The sequence below is a fragment of the Desmodus rotundus genome, chromosome 8 (assembly GCF_022682495.2).
Source record: "Desmodus rotundus isolate HL8 chromosome 8, HLdesRot8A.1, whole genome shotgun sequence".
Classification (NCBI taxonomy): domain Eukaryota; kingdom Metazoa; phylum Chordata; class Mammalia; order Chiroptera; family Phyllostomidae; genus Desmodus; species Desmodus rotundus.
In genome coordinates, this window is record NC_071394.1 from 104,908,609 (window position 1) to 104,915,809 (window position 7,201).

At 48.0% G+C, this 7,201-nt stretch overlaps 1 pseudogene; it reads left to right on the plus strand.

Moving 5' to 3' along the window:
- Window positions 1–249: 249 nt before the first annotated feature.
- LOC112309678 (programmed cell death protein 6 pseudogene) lies at window positions 250–5,770 on the plus strand (annotated as a pseudogene).
- Window positions 5,771–7,201: the final 1,431 nt, after the last annotated feature.

The following is a 7,201-nucleotide window of genomic DNA, read 5'->3' on the forward strand; positions in this document are numbered from 1 at the left end:
GCCCAGGAGAGTGTACTCTCAACTCAAACAGCAACAGATCCTGAAGGCTCTGCAGCTGAAGTATCTGCCCCTATTGACAGGTCCCCTCTTAAAGGGAGAGCTGAGCAGCATGCTCCCAGGGCTGCCACACAAGGTTGGCTTGCCGTAGAGCTCTCACCCACAGCTGCGTTCTCCATGCCACAATTGACAGCCAAGGGAGGGCTTCCATAAGCACAGGTCTTGGCCTTCAAGGAAGGTAGTAGAGGTGACATGGTGGAGGTAGGCGGAGAAGGCACAGGCAGCCCCTGGTGTTTGAGGACACACCAGAAATGCCATCAAGGCTCAGGCAGTGCCAGCTACAATGGCCGAATGGACAGCTGGGGGTGGAAAACAAAGCAAGCCTAATGCAGAGAATACCAGCAGGAGGCTGACTGCCAGGACAACCACCCTGGGCAAGCCTGTGATGGGGATGCAGGATGAGCTGTAGTGCACAATCTCCAGTGGAGGCCGCCCGGCCCACAGTCTCAGCGCCTCTTCCTTGGTTCGCTGTGTTCTCCTCATGGGAACTCTAGACTCCTGCCTCTAGAAACACTTACCCACATCCAGCGGGGGCACTCCTCCTGACCCTCAATAGCTGATTGACTAATATTAAAGAAAAAAGATAAAAATTGGTTTGATTTTAAACAGTTAAATCCAAGATTCAAGTTGAATCTATCTTGAACTAATTTTGTCATATTTCTCAAAATTCACGAGAACCATCATCTTAGCAGTATGCTTAGTCTAATTCAGTGATTTTCAACCTTTTTCATCTCATGGCACACATAAACTAATTACTAAAATTCTGTAGCACACCAAAAATTATGTATTTTTGCCAATGTAACCAAAAGATAGGTACAATTTGGATTTATTCACACCAGACAACTATAGTTGTATTGGCTGTTCTCATTTTTTTCATTTGCCAATCTAAGGGAAAAGAAGTCAGCGCCCCTGGCTAAATCGTCAGGTATTGCATGTTTTAAAAACACTTGCAACACCCTGGTTGAAAATCACTGGTCTAATTTGATAGTTCTCTGAAAACTTCATCCTGAATTTCACGTCCAATGTTAAGAGGCCCTCGGACACCCCAAAGATGACAATGTATCATGAACTGAGGAATAGGCTGAACTAAAATTTCTGTATCTAAGATACAAAGATAAAATCACATGAAATATAACAATAATGATCCAGCAAGAAGGGCCCCACCTTTTCAAGCACCCCACATATTACAAACACACACAAAACCTTAAACATTCACCCCCTGGAAGAGCACAACTTCAAGCCCTGGAGAATCCATCTCCAGACCTTTCGCTCTGAATGCTCCAGACCAAGGTGACAGCGCTGTGAAGGTATGGCGTTGGAGATGGGCAGCGCGCTCAGGTGGCGATGGAAGTGCTCAGGTCAAGGAAAGGCATATTAACTTCCTCAGTCCTTTCTCTGAGAGAGCATGAACACAATAGACCCTTGCATAACAGAAAATAATTTCCCAGGAGTGCCAAGCATTCACTTTCTTGCTTCTCTTCGTGTTCCCAATATGTGATTCTTGATGTTCTCATTAACTAGTGCTGCCTTCGCAGCGTTTGTACATCTATGGTAGCTAAGGAACATTTTGCAATATTAAATAATTCATGTTGTTGTTGAATTTGGTTGTTAGCTGAACTTGAAGTGAGTAGACCTCCACTTGCACCCTTGGCCTGGGCCCCACAAATGTGAGGGATATGCCTGGACAGCCGTATCCTGGTTACCAAGCAGAAGTCAACAAAAGGATCCATGTAAATTGGGCCACAGTTCATGACAACACTCCCATGATGGACCATTAGCAATGATGATAACGACAGCAGCAGTTCTGTAAACACACCCGAAGGCACTGGGCCCTACACATTTTGCTCGAATAGTCAGCTCTTTGCCCCGTTCTGTGCGGTTCTTCTCAGCTGCCAGAGATCTCTGTGTGCTACGGGAGAAGTGCTGAGGAGTAGTCCTTAGGCCCTGGGTCTCAGCAGCCCCTCAGTTGTAAATGAAGGACCACTTCTAGTTCTACCCTAGGCCTTGCACTTCCCAGTGAGGGAATCTGACCTGTCTGAAGGTTGTGCTCCCCAGATGTTTCTCAGCGGGCTCCCGGGTGCCATCCCATGTGGTGTCTAGAGCCAGGCATCAGACATGCTTGTCACTCATCCTCAGCCCCAGCACTGCCGCATCTTCTGCCCAGTGTCCTTGTAAGGGCATCTCTGCTGGTGGCTGGGCTGCAGTGCCCCTGCCAGAGCATTGCCATGAGGCCCAGCCTGGAGACCTGGCTCCTCCATTGGTCCCTCATTTCATGCACTGAAGTTCCCCTCTGCCACTGCTCCAAGCATCTCCTTGGAAAGCCCCCAGCTCAGCCCTCCCACAGAGTCCCTTTTGGCATGCTACCTTCTCTCAGCTCCCAGACATCCTCCAAGGACAGGGTTCTCTTATGGTGTCCTCCATCTGGTTGTCCACCCTCAACCCATCCAGTCACCCGGAATGGCACATGCTCAGTCCAGAGAGAGTGGGTCTTCCCCTTGTTGTGCCACCAGAGAAAGTGCTGAGTGGTCTCTTCCAAAGCAGACATTTAGTCTGCCCCCATCATGACCCTTACAAAATAGCCATTTTCCTAACTTTTAAAGGAAAAGAGAAGAAAGTCCATGTGAAGATCCAATTTCACCACATGCTCTGGTTCACATCCAGCAATCCAGCTGCCATCTTCTCAGCTGCCAGAGATTTCCAACCTGCCCCTCGGAGTTAGCAAGCTCAGGAGGAGACATCAGAGCCAATACCCCGCAGCTGTCACACACTCTGAGGAGAAAGGGGTCCTCAGAGCCGAGTTCTGGAGTGGTCCCAAACGGACACAAGAGTGCCTGCACATGTCCCAGTTATCAGAGATGGAGGACCAGGGACACCATGCAGCTTGTTCCCCTGCTTTACAGGTGGGGAAATTGAGGCATGTAAAGGAGAAGCAACTAACCCAGTCACTCCGAGTCAGGGCAGGGCAGGAGCTCTGACCCCCAGCACTTTCTATCACAGAAAGTTCCTGGGAGACAACCTCACACTTCCTCAGTGAGTAGGAAGGGACTTCCAGTGCCTTCTCATCGCACCGAAGCAGGACAGTGGCCAGGCAGTGTGGGCAGAAGACCTTGGGCAGTCGCCAGCCAAGCTGGCTAGCTCCAGACTTGTCTGGGCCTGGAGAAGAGCAAGGAAGGTGCGAGCAGGAGGGAGGGATGGAGCAATGATGACTCCCTCTTCACCTTCACTCTGCCTCTGCCTCTTTGTTCCTTCCAGAACCCATACTTCCCGCCCTCCCCCCACTGCTGCACATCCAACCTGCCTTCCCCACAGTCTCATCACCTGGGCCTCCTTCCGAGCAGAATAGGGGTGAGGTGAGAAGACAAAAGTAAAGGCAGAGGCTGGTGAATAGTGAGATATGCACCCGGTTCCCTGGTACAGTCAGAGCACCCAGCACAGCTCCCCAGGGAGAAAGACCCACAGCCCGTGTGCTGGCTGTGGAGCACCTTGGAGCAATGGTGCTCAACCTCTGGAATGACATGCTGGAATTACCTAAGGAGCTTTAAAAAATACAGATGCCTGGGCCCACCCCAGAGATGGACTGACTTTTTTTCAGTACAGCCTGAGCATCAGGATTTGTAAAAAGCTCCCTTGGTGATTTCAATATGTAGCCAAGGTTGAGATCCACTCCCTAGGAAAAAAGGCCCTGGTCCATCTTGTACTGGGTTCTCTGCTTCAAAAAGAAGCAAATAGTGTTGAGATAGAAAGTACTCAAATCCTTTTCTCATCCTATTCTCAGCCCGCACTCCCGAAATTACAATTGTTCTAACCTGAACTGTCCAGTGGACCGCTGAGATCCTGGCCCCGGTACCCCAGGACTCTGCGACCACTGTCAGATGTCCACGCCTCAGAGTCTCCAAAGTCCTCTCTGGGTCTCAGAGTCCCTTTGCACATGACTCTGAAAAATGCCTGGAGTCCCCACTGCTGTGAATGTGATCGTCTTAAAAAGTCATCTTCCCGATCTTGCCGTGATAGAGGAACCAGTACCAGATGTCTTCTCCTATGGAAAATGAGAAAATTGGACAAACATAGGAAACAGCTGTTTCCGAACACGGGACAAGTAGTGCGGGGCTGTGACCAAGGAGAGTCAGGCAAGACACTGAGGCCCACGACGGCCCTGGCTTTCTGCGAGGGGCTGCTGTTCCAGATGTGGCACGGGAGAGTGCCTACAAATAAAGCCACACGATGGCATGCGGCTGAAGACCAGGCAGAAGGAGAAAAGCTTAAAGGCAGATAGGTAATAAAAGACACTCACCACAAAGGGGGAAAAATGAGGATTACCATAAATTTATCCTCAGGAAAAAAAGTGCAAGCTCAAGGATAATTGAATGGCATCTTTAAGCTGCTGACAAGAAAAAGAAACCAATCTAGAACTCCGTAAGAAGTGAAAATATCCTTCAAAACTGAAGTGGAGATATTTTTAGACAAACAGAAACTGACAGAATTTATTGTCAACAGATCTAGTCTACAAAATATTATGAAGGTTTGTAATAAATGTAAATAGAAACTTTAAATAAATGTAACTAACATGTTTTTAGTGTGAAGAGAAATGGTTCCGATGGAACCTCGGACCTGTGCAAAAGAATGAAACAGGCCACCTTGGTGGCTCAGGTGGTTGAGCATCGCTTCATTCACCAACGGGTTGTGGGTTCGATCCCCATTCAGGGCGCATGCGGGAGGCAACCAATCGAGACTTCTCTATGTTACTTTATGTTTCTCTCTCTCTCTTCCTTCCTCTCTCTCCAGAAATCAATAAACATCCTCCAGTGAGGAAAAAAAGAATGAAACATACCAGAAATAACAAATGAGGGGTAAGTATGAAAGATTTTTTTCCCTCATTTTAAAATGTATTTAACACATAATTGGCTGTTCAAAGAAAAAAAATAATGTATAATGAGATTTACAACAGAGTAAACTGTGTCATAACAATAGTGCGGCCCTGGCCCAGCCGCGGGTGCAGGGCTGCCAGCCCGGAGCTTCCTGTGGCCCAGGTTGCAGAGGGCTGATAAAGACAGGAGCGGCGTGGTATCCGACAACAAGCTGATTCGGCGAGCACCGTCCGGCAGCACCTGGTCTGCATTTAATCCAACGACTGCAGGTCAGTCATACTGGTGTCTGACCGCAAGAACAAAGCTGGCATGCACTTCAGCGAGTTCACAGGCGTCGGGAAGTGTGTCACAGACTGTTGGTGCAGAATGTCGTCTGCACCAACTCGGGGATGATTGGTGAGAACGAGCTCGAGCAAGCAAGCACTCTCAGGGTTTGGCTATCCACTCTCTGACCAGTTTCACGACATCCTCATTCAAAAGTCTGACAGACATGGACGGGCACAAATCACCTTTGACGACTTCATCTGGGGCTGCCTCGTCTTGCCCATCTAAATGCCTGTGTTCTCCCCCCAGAGGCTGACGGACATACTCAGACACTACCACACGGATCAGGATGGCTGGATTCAGGGGTCTCGTGAACAGTGTCTCTCCAAGGGCTTCAGCATCGTGTCACACTGGCCTTTTACAAGCAGCAGCGTGACTTACGTAAAAAAAGACTGAAAATGCCGAATTCTTGCCTTTAATGAAACGGAGTGTGGATGCAGTAGACACTGCTCTTCCCTTAGACTTTGTATCGTTAATATTTGGGGACCCAACTGTACATATGTGGACAAGCTGATTAGTCTTTCTATAGTCATAACAACAGCCATATTCTTGTTCAGACACAAGCATTTGATTTGGGACTGTTTAATTGTGCCATGAGGTAAGATACAATAATGTTTTGCGTATTCTGCATGTAAAACATTCATCATGTGCTTTTCTATATATCTCCAATTCTATAGTGGAAATACTTTTTATTAGCCGATAGGAAGTTTAAAATAATATGGAACTTGCACAGAAGGCTTTTCATGTGCCTTACTTTAAACCAAGGGGAGGGGGGTATTATATTCATTTGAATATGCAACAGAAGCAATAAAGCAATATACTCCTTTTTTTTTTAATCCTCACCCAAGGATAAGTTTATTGGTTTTAGAGAGAGAAAGAGAATGAGAGAGGAGAGAGAGAAACATTGACGTGAGAGAAACATCGATACATCGCCTCCCACACACGCCCTGACCAGGGATCCAGCCCACAACCTTTTGGGTGTATAGAACAATGCTCCAACCAACTGAGCCCCCAAGCCAGGGCTAGCAATTACCCCTTTAAAAAAATTACCTCTCTATCTAGGGCAAAACCATTGTTAAAGATGCAAATCACTCTGGGCTCTCGGCATAAGCCCCACATAAGATACTTCTTTGGAATTAAGCTGTATTTTTAAAAACCATCCAAGAAATGTTTCCCCCTTTATTATGAGAACTCCCAGTGTGTGTGCCTATTTATTTACTTGTTTAGCCTTTCTCATCAGACTGCTCTGAAGTTCAGAGCCTGATGAGACTTTGCCACTCCTTGGCAGCCACCGCTTCTCTCATCTGATGCTGTCTGTGTCCTGGGGACACCAGCACCTTTGGGGCTGTGCTGCCACTGCCGCTGTTTGGGGGAGCTCAGAAGTGCTCAATGAGAAGAACCGGGAGGGTGGAATCTGTGTATGGCTATTCTCCTGGCTTTCCCCCCCTCTCACCTCAGCCTTCTTCCCCACCAGCACCAGCACCTCCAGGGGAGGGACACTGTGGGGCTACAGGACTGGGGACTCCCCTGATGGAAACAAGAAAGGTGAGTGTAGGGACAACGAAATCACACCCCAGATTTCTGAAATGTATTTTAAAGAGCATGAGAGTGGCTTTGCAGGTGAAGTCCATAGAATGGGTCTTTTTAAAAAATCCCCATCAAAAATGTTTTCATCGTTAGCACAATTTCAAAGTGAATTATCATTTCTTCTAGGAGGATAGCTTTCCTAAGTGTTTCTCTCCCTCATTGTTTATTTCACACCTCGAGTCTGATGGAACCAGCCTGGGACTGTACTCCCCCTCCCCACTCCGTAAGTGTGCTCCCACACCCCCTCCCCAAGTGTGCCTTCACACACCCCCAAATGTGGCCATACAAAGACCTTCAGCTTTTCCTTGGAACCTCTCCCACTCTCTCACACCTAAACATCCCATGCCCCCATGCCAAGACCCACCGCC